Source organism: Cervus elaphus, chromosome 23, assembly GCF_910594005.1.
Source record: "Cervus elaphus chromosome 23, mCerEla1.1, whole genome shotgun sequence".
Taxonomy (NCBI): Eukaryota; Metazoa; Chordata; class Mammalia; order Artiodactyla; family Cervidae; genus Cervus; species Cervus elaphus.
In genome coordinates this window covers 27,684,568-27,704,716 of record NC_057837.1, presented here as the reverse complement: position 1 = coordinate 27,704,716, position 20,149 = coordinate 27,684,568, and the positions used below count along the sequence as shown (strand labels likewise).

At 42.8% G+C, this 20,149-nt stretch overlaps 1 long non-coding RNA gene across 2 annotated transcripts in view; it reads right to left on the bottom strand.

Moving 5' to 3' along the window:
* LOC122681594 overlaps positions 1-19,806 on the bottom strand; it is a 42,100-nt gene extending 22,294 nt beyond the window's left edge. Inside the window, exons 1-4 of one of the 2 annotated variants that reach the window (XR_006337045.1) lie at positions 19,712-19,806; positions 13,383-13,519; positions 11,666-11,729; positions 11,265-11,337 (exon numbers count right to left, since the gene is read on the bottom strand). This is a non-coding gene — a long non-coding RNA (uncharacterized LOC122681594). The remainder of the gene's footprint in view (positions 1-11,264; positions 11,338-11,665; positions 11,730-13,382; positions 13,520-19,711) is intronic. The other variant, XR_006337046.1, reaches the window with a different exon arrangement.
* Between the last annotated feature and the right edge of the window lie 343 nt (positions 19,807-20,149).

Sequence of the window (20,149 nt, the reverse complement as noted above, 5' to 3'; positions counted from 1 at the left end):
TACAGAAAGTCCACTCCAGACACAGCAATCTAAACAAGATGAAAAGGCAAAGAAATACCCAACAGGTAAAGGAACAAGAAAAATGCCCACCAAGTCAAACAAAAGAGGAGGAGATAGGGAATCTACCTGAAAAAGAATTTAGAATAATGATAATAAAAATGATCCAAAATCTTGAAAACAAAATGGAGTTACAGATAAATAGCTTGGAAACAAAGATTGAAAAGATACAAGAATTGTTTAATAAAGACCTAGAAGAAATAAAAAAGAGTCAATTAAAAATGAATAATGCAATGAATGAGATCAAAAACACTTTGGAGGGAACCAAGAGTAGAATAACGGAGGCAGAAGATAGGATAAGTGAGATAGAAGATAAAATGGTGGAAATAAATGAAGCAGAGAGGAAAAAAGAAAAAAGGATCAAAAGAAATGAGGACAACCTCAGGGACCTCTGGGACAATGTGAAACGCCCCAACATTCGAATCATAGGAGTTCCAGAAGAAGAAGACAAAAAGAAAGGCCATGAGAAAATACTCGAGGAGATAATAGCTGAAAACTTCCCTAAAATGGGGAAGGAAATAGCCACCCAAGTCCAAGAAACCCAGAGAGTTCCAAACAGGATAAACCCAAGGCGAAACACCCCAAGACACATATTAATCAAACTAACAAAGATCAAACACAAAGAACAAATATTAAAAGCAGCAAGGGAAAAACAACAAATAACACACAAAGGGATTCCCATAAGGATAACAGCTGATCTATCAATAGAAACCCTCCAGGCCAGAAGGGAATGGCAGGACGTCCTGAAAGTAATGAAAGAGAATAACCTACAACCTAGATTACTGTATCCAGCAAGGATCTCATTCAGATATGAAGGAGAACTCAAAAGCTTTACAGATAAGCAAAAGCTGAGAGAATTCAGCACTACCAAACCAGCTCTTCAACAAATGCTAAAGGATCTTCTCTAGACAGGAAATGCAGAAAGGTTGTATAAACGTGAACCCAAAACAACAAAGTAAATGGCAACGGGACCACACCTATCAATAATCACCCTAAATGTAAATGGGTTGAATGCCCCAACCAAAAGACAAAGATTGGCTGAATGGATACAAAAACAAGACCCCTATATATGCTGTCTACAAGAGACCCACCTCAAAACAAGAGACACATACAGACTGAAAGTGAAGGGCTGGAAAAAAATATTTCATGCAAACGGAGACCAAAAGAAAGCAGGAGTCGCAATACTCATATCAGATAAAATAGACTTTCAAATAAAAGCTGTGAAAAGAGACAAAGAAGGACACTATATAATGATCAAAGGATCAATCCAAGAAGAAGATATAACAATTATAAATATATATGCACCCAACATAGGAGCACCGCAATATGTACGGCAAACACTAACGAGTATGAAAGAGGAAATTAATAGTAACACAATAATAGTGGGAGACTTTAATACCCCACTCACAACTATGGATAGATCAACTACACAGAAAATTAACAAGGAAACACAAACTTTAAATGACACAATGGACCAGCTAGACCTAATTGATATCTATAGGACATTTCACCCCAAAACAATCAACTTCACCTTTTTCTCAAGTGCACACGGAACCTTCTCCAGAATAGATCACATCCTGGGCCATAAATCTGGTCTTGGAAAATTCAAAAAAATTGAAATCATTCCAGTCATCTTTTCTGACCACAGTGCAGTAAGATTAGATCTCAATTACAGGAAAAAAATTGTTAAAAATTCAAACACATGGAGGCTAAATAACACACTTCTGAATAACCAACAAATCATAGAAGAAATCAAAAAAGAAATCAAAATATGTATAGAAATGAATGAAAATGAAAACACAACAACCCAAAACCTATGGGACACTGTAAAAGCAGTGCTAAGGGGAAAGTTCATAGCATTACAGGCTTACATCAAGAAACAAGAAAAAAGCCAAATAAATAACCTAACTCTACACCTAAAGCAATTAGAGAAGGAAGAAATGAAGAACCCCAGGGTTAGCAGAAGGAAAGAAATCTTAAAAATCAGGGCAGAAATAAATGCAAAAGAAACTAAAGAGACCATAGCAAAAATCAACAAAGCTAAAAGCTGGTTTTTTGAAAAAATAAACAAAATTGACAAACCATTAGCAAGACTCATTAAGAAGCAAAGAGAGAAGAACCAAATTAACAAAATTAGAAATGAAAATGGAGAGATCACAACAGACAACACTGAAATACAAAGGATCATAAGAGACTACTACCAGCAGCTCTATGCCAATAAAATGGACAACTTGGATGAAATGGACAAATTCTTAGAAAAGTATAACTTTCCAAAACTGAACCAGGAAGAAATAGAAGATCTTAACAGACCCATCACAGGCAAGGAAATCGAAAGTGTAATCAAAAATCTTCCAGCAAACAAAAGCCCAGGACCAGATGGCTTCACAGCTGAATTCTACCAAAAATTTAGAGAAGAGCTAACACCTACCTTACTCAAACTCTTCCAGAAAATTGCAGAAGAAGGTAAACTTCCAAACTCATTCTATGAGGCCACCATCACCCTAATTCCAAAACCAGACAAAGATGCCACAAAAAAAGAAAACTACAGGCCAATATCACTGATGAACATAGATGCAAAAATCCTTAACAAAATTCTAGCAAACAGAATCCAACAACATATTAAAAAAATCATACACCACGACCAAGTGGGCTTTATCCCAGGAATGCAAGGATTCTTCAATATCCGCAAATCAATCAACGTAATACACCACATTAACAAATTGAAAGATAAAAACCATATGATTATCTCAATAGATGCAGAGAAAGCCTTTGACAAAATTCAACACTCATTTATGATTAAAACTCTCCAAAAAGCAGGAATAGAAGGAACATACCTCAACATTATAAAAGCCATATATGACAAACCCACAGCAAGCATCACCCTCAATGGTGAAAAATTGAAAGCATTCCCCCTGAAATCAGGAACAAGACAAGGGTGCCCACTGTCACCACTACTGTTCAACATAGTGTTGGAAGTTTTGGCCACAGCAATCAGAGCAGAAAAAGAAGTAAAAGGAATCCAGATAGGAAAAGAAGAAGTGAAACTCTCACTGTTTGCAGATGACATGATCCTCTACATAGAAAACCCTAAAGACTCTACCAGAAAATTACTAGAACTAATCAATGAATATAGTAAAGTTGCAGGATATAAAATTAACACACAGAAATCCCTTGCATTCCTATATACTAACAATGAAAAAACAGAAAGAGAAATTAAGGAAACAATACCATTCACCATTGCAACAAAAAGAATAAAATACTTAGGAGTATATCTACCTAAAGAAACAAAAGACCTATACATAGAAAACTATAAAACACTGATGAAAGAAATCAAAGAGGACACAAACAGATGGAGAAACATACCGTGTTCATGGATTGGAAGAATCAATATTGTCAAAATGGCTATTCTACCCAAAGCAATCTATAGATTCAATGCAATCCCTATCAAGCTACCAACGGTATTTTTCACAGAACTAGACCAAAGAATTTCACAATTTGTATGGAAATACAAAAAACCTCGAATAGCCAAAGTAATCTTGAGAAAGAAGAATGGAACTGGAGGAATCAACCTGCCTGACTTCAGACTCTACTACAAAGCCACAGTCATCAAGACAGTATGGTACTGGCACAAAGACAGAAATATAGACCAATGGAACAGAATAGAAAGCCCAGAGATAAATCCACGAACCTATGGACACCTTATCTTTGACAAAGGAGGCAAGGATATACAATGGAAAAAAGACAACCTCTTTAACAAGTGGTGCTGGGAAAACTGGTCAACCACTTGTAAAAGAATGAAACTAGAACACTTTCTAACACCATACACAAAAATAAACTCAAAATGGATTAAAGATCTAAATGTAAGACCAGAAACTATAAAACTCCTAGAGGAGAACATAGGCAAAACACTCTCTGACATAAATCACAGCAAGATCCTCTATGACCCACCTCCCAGAATATTGGAAATAAAAGCAAAACTAAACAAATGGGATCTAATGAAACTTAAAAGCTTTTGCACTACAAAGGAAACTATAAGTAAGGTGAAAAGACAGCCGTCAGATTGGGAGAAAATAATAGCAAATGAAGAAACAGACAAAGGATTAATCTCAAAAATATACAAGCAACTCCTGAAGCTCAATTCCAGAAAAATAAATGACCCAATCAAAAAATGGGCCAAAGAACTAAACAGACATTTCTCCAAAGAAGACATACAGATGGCTAACAAACACATGAAAAGGTGCTCAACATCACTCATTATTAGAGAAATGCAAATCAAAACCACAATGAGGTACCATTACACGCCAGTCAGGATGGCTGCTATCCAAAAGACTACAAGCAATAAATGCTGGAGAGGGTGTGGAGAAAAGGGAACCCTCTTACACTGTTGGTGGGAATGCAAACTAGTACAGCCACTATGGAAAACAGTGTGGAGATTCCTTAAAAAACTGGAAATAGAACTGCCATATGACCCAGCAATCCCACTTTTGGGCATACACACTGAGGAAACCAGATCTGAAAGAGACACGTGCACCCCAATGTTCATTGCAGCACTGTTTATAATAGCCAGGACATGGAAGCAACCTAGATGCCCATCAGCAGATGAATGGATAAGGAAGCTGTGGTACATATACACCATGGAATATTACTCAGCTGTCAAAAAGAATTCATTTGAATCAGTCCTAATGAGATGGATGAAACTGGAGCCCATTATACAGAGTGAAGTAAGCCAGAAAGATAAAGAACATTACAGCATACTAACACATATATATGGAATTTAGAAAGATGGTAATGATAACCCTATATGCAAAACAGAAAAAGAGACACAGAAATACAGAACAGACTTTTGAACTCTGTGGGAGAATGTGAGGGTGGGATGTTTCAAAAGAACAGCATGTATACTATCTATGGTGAAACAGATCACCAGCCCAGGTGGGATGCATGAGACAAGTGCTCGGGCCTGGTGCACTGGGAAGACCCAGAGGAGTCGGGTGAAGAGGGAGGTGGGAGGGGCGATCGGGATGGGGAATAAGTGTAAATCTATGGCTGATTCATATCAATGTATGACAAAACCCACTGAAATGTTGTGAAGTAATTAGCCTCCAACTAATAAAAAAATTAAAAAAAAAAAATAAATAAAGTCCTCTAGTACTCCTCTACTACTCTTCATTTTCATCTTCACTACACTATAACCTTACAAAAAAAAAAAAAAAAAAGAGAAGCCCTATCTTTAAACCGAAGATTATTCCCTCCCAATCTTGACTCTCTGTTTTCTACCTCAGAACACCTCTATTTCCTCTTTTCCCCTTCTCTTCCCCATCCAATTCTGTGAATCCTTGTAGGTGTCTGAGATACGAGAACACTCTGGGAACAGACAGCTGCGTAGATCTGTCTCTCTCCTCTTGAGTCCCCCCTTTTCTCCTCCTACTCATCTCTATCTCCCTCCTCCCTTTTCTCCTGTTCATGTAACTCTGTGAACCTCTCTGGGTGTCCCTAACGGGGGAGAATCTTTTCGCCATTAACCTAGAAGTTTAATTATCAGAGCTGTATAGTTGGAGAAGTCCTGAGACTACAGGAAGAATAAAACTGAAATCCAGAGGCAGGAAACTTAAGCCCAAAACCTGAGAACACCAGAAAACTCCTGACTACATGGAACTTTAAGTGATAAGTGACCGTCCAAAAGCCTCCATACCTACACTGAAACCAACCACCACCCAAGAGCCAATAAGTTTTAGAGCAAGACATACCACGCAAATTCTCCAGCAACACAGGAACATAGCCCTGAATGTCAACATACAGGCTACCCAAGGTCACACCTAACACATAGACCCAACTCAAAACTCATTACTGGGCACTCCATTGCTCTCCAAAGAGAAGAAATCAAGTTCCACGCACCAGTACACTGACGCAAGCTTCCCTAACCAGGAAACCTTGACAAGCCAAACGTCCAACCCCACCCACTGGGTAAATCCTCCACAATAAAAAGGAACCACAGACCTCCAGAATACAGAAAGTCCACTCCAGACACAGCAATCTAAACAAGATGAAAAGGCAAAGAAATACCCAACAGGTAAAGGAACAAGAAAAATGCCCACCAAGTCAAACAAAAGAGGAGGAGATAGGGAATCTACCTGAAAAAGAATTTAGAATAATGATAATAAAAATGATCCAAAATCTTGAAAACAAAATGGAGTTACAGATAAATAGCTTGGAAACAAAGATTGAAAAGATACAAGAATTGTTTAATAAAGACCTAGAAGAAATAAAAAAGAGTCAATTAAAAATGAATAATGCAATGAATGAGATCAAAAACACTTTGGAGGGAACCAAGAGTAGAATAACGGAGGCAGAAGATAGGATAAGTGAGATAGAAGATAAAATGGTGGAAATAAATGAAGCAGAGAGGAAAAAAGAAAAAAGGATCAAAAGAAATGAGGACAACCTCAGGGACCTCTGGGACAATGTGAAACGCCCCAACATTCGAATCATAGGAGTTCCAGAAGAAGAAGACAAAAAGAAAGGCCATGAGAAAATACTCGAGGAGATAATAGCTGAAAACTTCCCTAAAATGGGGAAGGAAATAGCCACCCAAGTCCAAGAAACCCAGAGAGTTCCAAACAGGATAAACCCAAGGCGAAACACCCCAAGACACATATTAATCAAACTAACAAAGATCAAACACAAAGAACAAATATTAAAAGCAGCAAGGGAAAAACAACAAATAACACACAAAGGGATTCCCATAAGGATAACAGCTGATCTATCAATAGAAACCCTCCAGGCCAGAAGGGAATGGCAGGACGTCCTGAAAGTAATGAAAGAGAATAACCTACAACCTAGATTACTGTATCCAGCAAGGATCTCATTCAGATATGAAGGAGAACTCAAAAGCTTTACAGATAAGCAAAAGCTGAGAGAATTCAGCACTACCAAACCAGCTCTTCAACAAATGCTAAAGGATCTTCTCTAGACAGGAAATGCAGAAAGGTTGTATAAACGTGAACCCAAAACAACAAAGTAAATGGCAACGGGACCACACCTATCAATAATCACCCTAAATGTAAATGGGTTGAATGCCCCAACCAAAAGACAAAGATTGGCTGAATGGATACAAAAACAAGACCCCTATATATGCTGTCTACAAGAGACCCACCTCAAAACAAGAGACACATACAGACTGAAAGTGAAGGGCTGGAAAAAAATATTTCATGCAAACGGAGACCAAAAGAAAGCAGGAGTCGCAATACTCATATCAGATAAAATAGACTTTCAAATAAAAGCTGTGAAAAGAGACAAAGAAGGACACTATATAATGATCAAAGGATCAATCCAAGAAGAAGATATAACAATTATAAATATATATGCACCCAACATAGGAGCACCGCAATATGTACGGCAAACACTAACGAGTATGAAAGAGGAAATTAATAGTAACACAATAATAGTGGGAGACTTTAATACCCCACTCACAACTATGGATAGATCAACTACACAGAAAATTAACAAGGAAACACAAACTTTAAATGACACAATGGACCAGCTAGACCTAATTGATATCTATAGGACATTTCACCCCAAAACAATCAACTTCACCTTTTTCTCAAGTGCACACGGAACCTTCTCCAGAATAGATCACATCCTGGGCCATAAATCTGGTCTTGGAAAATTCAAAAAAATTGAAATCATTCCAGTCATCTTTTCTGACCACAGTGCAGTAAGATTAGATCTCAATTACAGGAAAAAAATTGTTAAAAATTCAAACACATGGAGGCTAAATAACACACTTCTGAATAACCAACAAATCATAGAAGAAATCAAAAAAGAAATCAAAATATGTATAGAAATGAATGAAAATGAAAACACAACAACCCAAAACCTATGGGACACTGTAAAAGCAGTGCTAAGGGGAAAGTTCATAGCATTACAGGCTTACATCAAGAAACAAGAAAAAAGCCAAATAAATAACCTAACTCTACACCTAAAGCAATTAGAGAAGGAAGAAATGAAGAACCCCAGGGTTAGCAGAAGGAAAGAAATCTTAAAAATCAGGGCAGAAATAAATGCAAAAGAAACTAAAGAGACCATAGCAAAAATCAACAAAGCTAAAAGCTGGTTTTTTGAAAAAATAAACAAAATTGACAAACCATTAGCAAGACTCATTAAGAAGCAAAGAGAGAAGAACCAAATTAACAAAATTAGAAATGAAAATGGAGAGATCACAACAGACAACACTGAAATACAAAGGATCATAAGAGACTACTACCAGCAGCTCTATGCCAATAAAATGGACAACTTGGATGAAATGGACAAATTCTTAGAAAAGTATAACTTTCCAAAACTGAACCAGGAAGAAATAGAAGATCTTAACAGACCCATCACAGGCAAGGAAATCGAAAGTGTAATCAAAAATCTTCCAGCAAACAAAAGCCCAGGACCAGATGGCTTCACAGCTGAATTCTACCAAAAATTTAGAGAAGAGCTAACACCTACCTTACTCAAACTCTTCCAGAAAATTGCAGAAGAAGGTAAACTTCCAAACTCATTCTATGAGGCCACCATCACCCTAATTCCAAAACCAGACAAAGATGCCACAAAAAAAGAAAACTACAGGCCAATATCACTGATGAACATAGATGCAAAAATCCTTAACAAAATTCTAGCAAACAGAATCCAACAACATATTAAAAAAATCATACACCACGACCAAGTGGGCTTTATCCCAGGAATGCAAGGATTCTTCAATATCCGCAAATCAATCAACGTAATACACCACATTAACAAATTGAAAGATAAAAACCATATGATTATCTCAATAGATGCAGAGAAAGCCTTTGACAAAATTCAACACTCATTTATGATTAAAACTCTCCAAAAAGCAGGAATAGAAGGAACATACCTCAACATTATAAAAGCCATATATGACAAACCCACAGCAAGCATCACCCTCAATGGTGAAAAATTGAAAGCATTCCCCCTGAAATCAGGAACAAGACAAGGGTGCCCACTGTCACCACTACTGTTCAACATAGTGTTGGAAGTTTTGGCCACAGCAATCAGAGCAGAAAAAGAAGTAAAAGGAATCCAGATAGGAAAAGAAGAAGTGAAACTCTCACTGTTTGCAGATGACATGATCCTCTACATAGAAAACCCTAAAGACTCTACCAGAAAATTACTAGAACTAATCAATGAATATAGTAAAGTTGCAGGATATAAAATTAACACACAGAAATCCCTTGCATTCCTATATACTAACAATGAAAAAACAGAAAGAGAAATTAAGGAAACAATACCATTCACCATTGCAACAAAAAGAATAAAATACTTAGGAGTATATCTACCTAAAGAAACAAAAGACCTATACATAGAAAACTATAAAACACTGATGAAAGAAATCAAAGAGGACACAAACAGATGGAGAAACATACCGTGTTCATGGATTGGAAGAATCAATATTGTCAAAATGGCTATTCTACCCAAAGCAATCTATAGATTCAATGCAATCCCTATCAAGCTACCAACGGTATTTTTCACAGAACTAGACCAAAGAATTTCACAATTTGTATGGAAATACAAAAAACCTCGAATAGCCAAAGTAATCTTGAGAAAGAAGAATGGAACTGGAGGAATCAACCTGCCTGACTTCAGACTCTACTACAAAGCCACAGTCATCAAGACAGTATGGTACTGGCACAAAGACAGAAATATAGATCAATGGAACAGAATAGAAAGCCCAGAGATAAATCCACGAACCTGTGGACACCTTATCTTTGACAAAGGAGGCAAGGATATACAATGGAAAAAAGACAACCTCTTTAACAAGTGGTGCTGGGAAAACTGGTCAACCACTTGTAAAAGAATGAAACTAGAACACTTTCTAACACCATACACAAAAATAAACTCAAAATGGATTAAAGATCTAAATGTAAGACCAGAAACTATAAAACTCCTAGAGGAGAACATAGGCAAAACACTCTCTGACATAAATCACAGCAAGATCCTCTATGACCCACCTCCCAGAATATTGGAAATAAAAGCAAAACTAAACAAATGGGATCTAATGAAACTTAAAAGCTTTTGCACTACAAAGGAAACTATAAGTAAGGTGAAAAGACAGCCGTCAGATTGGGAGAAAATAATAGCAAATGAAGAAACAGACAAAGGATTAATCTCAAAAATATACAAGCAACTCCTGAAGCTCAATTCCAGAAAAATAAATGACCCAATCAAAAAATGGGCCAAAGAACTAAACAGACATTTCTCCAAAGAAGACATACAGATGGCTAACAAACACATGAAAAGGTGCTCAACATCACTCATTATTAGAGAAATGCAAATCAAAACCACAATGAGGTACCATTACACGCCAGTCAGGATGGCTGCTATCCAAAAGACTACAAGCAATAAATGCTGGAGAGGGTGTGGAGAAAAGGGAACCCTCTTACACTGTTGGTGGGAATGCAAACTAGTACAGCCACTATGGAAAACAGTGTGGAGATTCCTTAAAAAACTGGAAATAGAACTGCCATATGACCCAGCAATCCCACTTTTGGGCATACACACTGAGGAAACCAGATCTGAAAGAGACACGTGCACCCCAATGTTCATTGCAGCACTGTTTATAATAGCCAGGACATGGAAGCAACCTAGATGCCCATCAGCAGATGAATGGATAAGGAAGCTGTGGTACATATACACCATGGAATATTACTCAGCTGTCAAAAAGAATTCATTTGAATCAGTCCTAATGAGATGGATGAAACTGGAGCCCATTATACAGAGTGAAGTAAGCCAGAAAGATAAAGAACATTACAGCATACTAACACATATATATGGAATTTAGAAAGATGGTAATGATAACCCTAAATGCAAAACAGAAAAAGAGACACAGAAATACAGAACAGACTTTTGAACTCTGTGGGAGAATGTGAGGGTGGGATGTTTCAAAAGAACAGCATGTATACTATCTATGGTGAAACAGATCACCAGCCCAGGTGGGATGCATGAGACAAGTGCTCGGGCCTGGTGCACTGGGAAGACCCAGAGGAGTCGGGTGAAGAGGGAGGTGGGAGGGGCGATCGGGATGGGGAATAAGTGTAAATCTATGGCTGATTCATATCAATGTATGACAAAACCCACTGAAATGTTGTGAAGTAATTAGCCTCCAACTAATAAAAAAATTAAAAAAAAAAAAAAAAAAAAAGAACACTTACAAGGTTATGTAACCATTTTTGCCATCCATCTCCAGAACTCTCTTCATCTTACAAACTGAAGGAGTCTTTGGGTCTAGAAAAGAAAACAACTGTCTCAAAGGCCCTTGTTGAATCATCTAACTTCGGAGAAAATAAAACTGAACTTTAGGTCATGCTCTGATGCTCCGGGCCGGCTGCATCTACCTGGGACTTATCACCCGCTGCCCAAAACCTCCCACCCCCTGTTCAACTACAAATGCCATCTCAACTAAAGAATACCCAAAATATCCTGGCTGACTAACGTTTCCCTTAACGCTTCCACAAACCTCCCTTTAAATATGAAGCCTCCCTGATCCCTCTCTGGCTCAGCCTGGTCGTTAGGCCGACTGTTGTCCCTCCTTGCCTGAACAAAGGTGACCTACCTCCGTTGAGGTCGTCTCTCCTTCTTTTCTGCCTCGGCCCTCCTTACATTCTTGGTGCTGAAACCTGGGAGAGGGCGAGGCACTCGTTTCACTCTCCCTCACCCTCCCCCCCACCCATCTCATTGTTTTCCCTTTTCCCGGAGTCTGGGAGCGTGAACACCCGCCCCTGAGCTCACTTTCTGCCAGGGCTCATAAGTTCCCCTCTGGGACGGGACGCTTAGTGCCTTCGTGAGCCCTGCAAGCCTTGTCCTAAGGTTTTATTGGTGCTTTGCATACCTCCAGGCCTCCGGCTCTATCCCCTTTCTCTCTCTCTCTCTCTCCCAGAACAGGGAACTCTTGCCATTTGACCGCTCTACATGCAACACTCCACTCAAGCCGGCCCCTAGATTAAGGTGAGGTCTGAACGGTGTTCTAGAGGCGCCCTAGAACCCAGTCCTCTTTGGGTCCCGGGGACCCCCGGCCTAGGGCCACTCTGTAGGCGACGGTGGGGGACGCTCCACCTCGACACAGAGCTCTCTTCTCATAACTCCTATTGTGATGACGGGTGAACTCCCAATAGGAGCCTCTGCTTGCCTTTCAATTATGGGGTCTGGCCAATCTGTCCCAAAAGATTCCCCTCTGGCCTGTGTTCTCAAAAATCTCAAACCGCTCTCACTCACTGAACTCAAAGCTAACCGCTTAAAACAACCCTGTATACAGATCTGGCCTCAATACCAATTAGACAATCAAGACCACTGGCTTGAATTTGGCACATTTGACTTTAACATTCTTCAAAATCTCACCGACTTCCTTAAACGAAATGGCAAGTGGTCGGAGGTCCCATATGCCCAAGCCTTTTAAGGGCCCTTCGGAGCAGGCCCTCCCTATGCCAGGCCTGCTCCACCCACGAGGTCCTTCTATGCACCTTGCCTCCCAAGCAAAAGGGCTCTTCTTCAACTAATTGCCCATCTCGACCTTCCGCACTCCCGGAGTTTGACCCTGTGGGATGAGCCCCCTCCCTACCCGCCACCCCGCCACCCCTCTCCTTCCCCTTCATCCAACTCACCTACTGGCCCTGAAACCTCTCCTGACTCCCCCTCGACCCCGCTTCCCCATCTCCCCGACTCCCCCTCCCCTCCTCTCCTCCCCCCCTATGGCTATGGCTATGGCTATGGTCACATAGCCAACACATGTTTCCCCTGAGAGAGGTGGCAGGACCAGAAGGCCCCACCCGAGTCCATGTGCCATTTTCATTGTCAGACATGAGCCAGATAGAAGAAAAGTTAGGATCATTTTCTGAAAATCCTACCAGATACAGAAAAGAATTCCTGAGACTCTCCCAGGCCTATAACCTCACATGGAGTGATGTATATATTGTATCCTAAATGCCACTCTCACCCTAGATGAAAAAGACCGTATCTGGCAAGCGGCAAAAGCCCATGCCAATCACTTACATAACCAAGACTGGGATAGCCCAGTTGCTGATGAGTCAGTGCCTCAATTAGATCCCCATTGGACGTACCAGCCCAGTGACCCAGGTATCAGGAGACTCAATCATATGATTACCTGCCTTCTAGGAGGAATGCAGAAAAATACTCATATCCATGTCAATTATGATAAAGTCAGGGAAATCACCCAAGAGGCAGACGAAAATCCAGCCTTATTCTTGGCAGGCTTCACAGAGGCAGTCCAGAAGTATACCAACCTAGATATCACTACCCCTGCTGGGTTACTCTACCTTCAAGTTCAGTTCATCAGCCAGTCCGCCCCTGACATTAGATGCAAGCTTCGACAACTAGAGAAGGGCCCTGAGGCCCCCCGGAAAGAGACTTCTAGAAGTAGCCTTCAAGGTGTTCAATAATGGAGAGGAGGAGGCTAAGAGAGAAAAAGACCATGAGAGAAAAGCTAAATATGCCTTTTTGGCAGCAGCAATTAAGGGAAGAGATCGGCCCAGCCCAAGTCATCCCAGACTGGGGCTTAAGACCCACCCCGGACCCTGCTTCCGATGCAACCAGTCAGGACACTGGGCAAAGGCATGCCCGAACCCGCAGCCCCACACAAAAACATGCCCAACCTGTGGTCAGTGGGGACAGTGGAAGATGGACTGTCCCCAGGGACGCCCTGACACGCCTGGGGAGGTCCCCACCTCCCAGACCTGAAGAGTGGAATGTCCACAGGGATGCCCTGGCACCCCTGGGGAGATCCCCACTTCTCTCCCAGAACCCCAGCCCAACCCTACGCGAGCTGTTCCAGTGACGGGGCCTGGATTCCAGCCCCCTGGCCCATGTCCTTAACACAAGCTTGGAACTTAGGGTGGATGGGGTAGTGGCCGGGAAAAAGACTTCCTTTATAGTAGCCACTGGAGCTGCTTTCTCTCTCTTAACTTCCTACCCTGGCCGAACTCAACACTCAGAACTCACAATCAAGGGGGTCTCTGGAGTTCCCTTAAGGTAAAAAATCAGCCCTCCATTACTCTATCAATTTGGAAAATCGACCCTCATACACTCATTCCTCGTATGCCTCAGTGCCCAGTGGCACTCCTAGGGAGAGATTTGTTATCCAAATTGGGGGTCTTTATTACCATACCCCCCTGGATACAGTCTCTATATTCTTCATGCAGATGGCACCTGGACTGTCCCTATCCCTCACCCCTGACCTTCCCTTGGATCTACCCACCTTAGACCCCCAAGTCTGAGACACTGATCACCCACCCCATAGCCAAACATCATCCCCCAGTCCACATTACCCTAAAGGACCCCTCAACTATAATCACCCAACAACAGTACTCTCTCACCTCAGAGGCCCACAAGGGACATAAGCCTATCATAGACCGTCTTCTTCAAGCCTCTATCTTAATTCCTACCCATTCACCACACAACACCACTATTCTGGCAGTAAGAAAGGGACCAAACTCTTGGAGACTGGTCCAAGATCTGCAAAATATCAATGAGGTCATCACGCCGACATTCCTAGTAGTCCCTAACCCTTACATCCTTCTGTCTGCCTTTTTCACCATCCCCCTCCACCCCCTCTCCCAACCCCTTTTTGTCTTCACCTGGCAAGACCCTGAGACTCATGTTTCCCAACAACTAACATGGACAGTTCTCCCCCAGGGGTTCAGAGATAGCCCCCACTTTTTTGAACAGGCTTTACAAAAGGACCAACAGACACTTGACCTAGCCCCGAGTCATCTCCTCCAATACATAAATAACCTTCTCCTTTGTAGCCCAACCTGAAAATTCTGCCTCCAACATACTGCCAAACTCCTTGGGGCCCTGGGATCCTGGGGTTATTGGGTGTCCTGATCCAAGGTCAAAGTAGTACAGACAAACGTCACCTGCCTGGGGCTTTCTATATCTCACCAACAAAGAACTATTTCCCCAGATAGAATCCAGCCCTTAATTAACTGTCCACTTCCAAAACCAAAAAGGGAACTCCTGTCTATCCTCCGTCTCCTAAACTTTTTCTGTATCCCTAACTTCTCCCTCATTGCAAAGCCTCTCTATGAGGCAACTAAAGGATGTCTGGATGAGCCCCTCTTTAATCCCTCCTTGCTGGCCAATCCTATTTATCAGCTCACCCAGAGCCTCCTCTGAGTGTCAACTCTTCACCTGCCAGATCACACCAGACCATTTTTCTCTTTGCACATTCCAACCAAGGACAGGCCGTGGGGCTTCTATGTCAGCGGGCTGGAGACACCTGGGCTCCCATAGCCAATCTATCAAAACAGCTGGACATGGTGACCAAGGGGGTGGCCTCCCTGTATACAGACCATGGCTGCTATCACAGCCCTCGTACCTGAAGCAAATGAACTCTCTAGGCATGCCCCTTGAACAGTCTGTTCACACACCTTCTGAGACTTACTATCACATCGGGCTTTCCTCTCCCTTCCCCCTTTCAGGGTATAGTTCCTACATGCCTTTATCCTCAACCCTCAACGCTCATTCTCCCCCTGCTCTCCTCTTAACCCCGCCAGCTTATTACCCATGTCCTCTACAACAGATCCCCTCCTACATAGCTGCAGCCTAACAGTAGATCTTACCCCAAACCCCTTCCAACATTTAACAGATCAGCCCATTCTAGACCCAGACACCCCACATTGGTTCGTTGATGGTAGCTCTCAAAAATCCCCACCCTTCGTGGCAGGATATGCCGTCATCCAGGGGAACCTTTGTCACAATCACGGGACCCACACAATTGAAGTTTCACCTCTGCCATCTCACACCACCTCCCAACAGGCAGAACTGATAGCTCTCACCAGGGCTTTGTCTCTGTCTAAAAAACTAAGGGTTAACATCCACACAGACTCCAAATATGCCCATAACATACTTCACTCAAACGTCCTAGTATGGAGAAAAAGAGGTTTCCTAACCCAAGGGATCCCCGTTATTAATTCAGACCTGATCCACAAACTTCTAGAGGCAGCACTCTTACCAAACAAAGCCGCCATCCTCCACTGCAGGGGACATCAAAAGGGAAGTCTCATATCAGCCTACAACAATGCTGCAGACCAGAAGGCAAAGGAGATAGCCCTATCCCATCCCTCTCTCCAGTCCCCTGTCATCTTAGCCCTGACTCCATCCGATCTTCCCACCACCAGAGAAATCCTCTCTTATCTACACTCACTCTTTCATCCCTCGTCCAAGACACTCCAACAGTTCCTCTGTAACCACTTCCCCATATCCACTGCTGACCAACAATATTTAGATAAACTTACCTGCTCCTATCAGACATGTCAACATACTAACCCCAATTCCAACCTTAAACCTATATCCTTTCCAACCCATCAAATGTGAGGCAGCCTACCAGCACAGGATTGGGAGACAGACTTTACTCATATGCCCCCGCTTTGGAGAGTCAGATACCTCCTGGTCCTTGTGGACACCTTTTTGGGATGGGTAGAAGCATTTCCCACTACAAACAAGAGAGCCCACACTGTGGCCCAAATCCTCTTCACAGAAATTATCCCCAGGTTTGGCCTACCTTCATCCATACAGTCTGATAATGGCCCGGAATTTACATCCAAGGTCACCCAACAACTTCTCCAAATCTTACAGATACCCTGGAAATTTCACATGTCATATCATCCCCAGTCCTCAGGAAAGGTAGAAAGGATGAATAGAATAATCAAAGAAACTCTTACCAAACTAATCCTCGAGGTAAATCTGGATTGGACTAAACTTTTGCTGATTGTCCTCCTCAAAGTGCGGGCTTTGCTCAGAAAGCCCCTGGGGCTTAGCCCTTTTGAGGTGATGTTGGAAGGCCCATGCTCCCTCCTGGACTACCCCCTGAACCTCCTTCCATACCAAGCTTCCTACACTTCCCTCTGCTGGCGGAACTCCGCAATGCCCTCTGGAAATACGTCAGCCACAACTTGCCTGTCCCTGACCCCCAAGCCTCCTTGCCCCCTTTACAAACTGGGGACATGGTCTACTGTCTCATAATCCCCAGGGTGACCTAACTCCAAAGTGGCAGGGACCATTCAAAATCATCCTCCTTACCCCAACTGCAGCTAAACTCGAGAAGGTCATCTCCTGGGTACACCTCTCTCGCCTAAAACGGGTCACCTCCAATCCTGTGCTGCCTTCCTTAACTGGCCTGTATCAGGTCTCCCTCACAGGGCTCACCTCTTTAAAAATCACCTGGCAACAACCTCTGTCGACCATCCAAGAAGACACTGAATGACCTGGACACTCTTCAACCTACAACTGTTCCTGACCCAACTACTACAAGATCTCTGGACCAGCACCCATTCAGGAACCTTCTTCAAAGAACTGACCACACTGATGTCTCAACTGTGGCTCCAGGGAACCTTCTACAGCTTAAGTCCAGACAAAATTGATTTCTTTACTCTCATTCTCTACATCATTTTACTCCTAATGAACACTGTTCCTCCTCAGATTCAAGCAACCACCAACTTGGGGCCTTCCGCCCCTCGCCCTGACTGGCCTCTCCCTGTCTCTCTAACTATAACTGCACTCTTAATCTTAGTCCTTGCTATAGGCCTAGTAACTGTCTCCCCTCAGGACTGGTCACCTATCCTTTGTCTCTTCGTCGGTATCGCCTACATTGTTAGCTGTGTTCTACACCTAGGGTGCTATTTCCTCCACACTGCCTAACTAACAGACCCATGACTCCCCTGTTCCTTATCCTTGCAGCACTCCCCAGCCTTCTGGCCACTCCCTGCCCCTGCTCAGACATTTATTCCTATGTTCATTCCTCATGTTATAATATGGCTCCAAGACCATGCACCATGAACCTTGGTGGGGTGGGAAGTCCAAATCCCTTCTCACTGTTAAAGAGAGGGAGTTTCGTGAGCAACTGCCATGAGCCAAATGGAAGAAACATATGTCTCTATCTCATTACCCACTGGGGGTACGCAGATGGGGGCGGGGTACTAGATCAAAATCAGGAAAAGAAACAAGAACAAGTCATAAAGAATGTAATTTCGTGGTTACAGGCAACCCCTGAGCCTTATAAATGCCTAGACCTCCTTTCTCAATTATGGCTTCTCCTAAAACCTCCCTCCGGCAACCAACACCTAACCCGCCTTCTCAACTCTTCTTTCCAATTCTTCCAGTACACACAACACACACCCCAGGGTTGGATATGCACGTCACTGTCTCCCTCACTACACACAGCAATTCTCTTACCCTCAACCTGACTGTCACAGGGCAACTATACCTCCCCTTCCCAACAAAACACTACACAACTCATTGGGCCAGTCTCTGACAAGGTCCTACTCTCAGCCTCTTTAAAACTAACCTGTATAAACTATTCTAGTCCCAACTACACTGGTTTTACAAACTCTGCTCCCTCCTTCTGTTCCACTTGGGTTCTCTGGAACAGCACAAATAATTGCACCAACCTGGGAATCTTCATTCTCTGTGGGACCTATGCATATTCATGTCTTCCCCTTGAACCTCCCCTCCCCCCCTCCCCGGACCTTGCATCTTGGTCTTCCTGACCCTAGGTCTAACATTCCTCAAAGAAGAGGTAGAACAAATAGTCTACCCCCAAGGGGAACTTTCCCACAGGAAAAAAAGAGCTGTCATAACCTCCCTCCTGATTGGGACCGGCAGAGCAGCAGCCCTAGGCGCTGGGATTGGAGGCATCTCGACCTCGGCCCATTTCTACTACAAGCTGTCCCAAGAACTTAATGAGGATATGGAGCAGGTATTGGAGTCCTTCATTTCGGTCTAAAGACAAATTAACTCATTAGCTCGCCCTACAAAATAGGCGAGCCCTGGACCTTCTCACCGCAGAAACGGGAGGGATCTGCCTTTTCCTGGGAGAGGACTGCTGCTATCTTGTTAATGAAACGGGCATAGTCCAGGGCCGAGTCAAAGAACCTAGAGACAGAATTAAACGCTGCAGGAAAGAGTTACAAAACCTTTACACTCCCCAAAACCTGTTCCAACAGGCCTTCCCTTGGCTGCTCCCTTTCTTGGGACCATTGCTACTTATCATTTTATTCCTCTTATTTGGACCCTGTCTCTTTAGTCTCTTTCAAAGCTTTCTCCAAGAACGGATTTGGGCCATCTCTCGAGACCAGGTCAAGACCATTCTTCTTCTCGAGAGCCTCACCCCAACCTCAGGAAAAGGAGACCCTGGGCCCTAGGACGATCCTTCTTTCCAGACACAGAACCATCGCCCCTGTCTAGCAGGAAGTAGTCAGAGAGATACGGCGCCCTTTTCCCTATTTTTTATGATTTCAGGGCCTGGAATGAAGGAGTCTTTGGGCCTAGAAAAGAAAACAACTGTCTCAAAGGCCCTTGCTGAATCATCTAACTTTGGAGAAAACAAAACCGAACTTTAGGTCCCGCCCAGATGCTCCGGGCCGGTTGCATCTACCTGGGACTTATCACCCCCTGCCCAAAACCTCCCACCCCCTTTTCAACTACAAATGCCATCTCAACTAAAGAATACCCAAAACATCCCACCTGACTAACCCTTATCGCTTACACAAACCTCCCTTTAAATATGAAGCCTCCCTGATCCCTCTTGGGCTCAGTCTGGTCATTAGGCCGACTGTCACCCCTCCTTGCCTGAATAAAGGTAACCTACCTCCGCTGAGGTCGTCTCTCTTTCTTTTCTGCCTCGGCCCAAACTATACCTTATACAAACTAAATTCCAACTTCCCATTTACCCGCTCCCCTCCAACCCATGGTACCAGTACTCTTCCTTTTATCACTAAGAATTTGACTATTCCAGCTTCCTCATACAGGAGGAAGCATACAGTACTTTTCTTTTTGTAACTGACTTATTTCCAAACTCTCTCTGCCCTTCTGGGGATTTCTGTTCTAGGTTAGAAGTCAGTGACCCTTTTCGGTAAATAGTTTTGGCTTCATTGGCTTTACTGTCTACTGCAACAATTCAGGGAGGCTGCCAGAGTCAACAGTCATGGGAACAGGCATTGGCCATGGCGCAGTAACATCCTATTTACAAGGGTGATCTGCCAGATTGCCCTGGCTCCCATTTGCTCACCTGATCTCGATACACAGA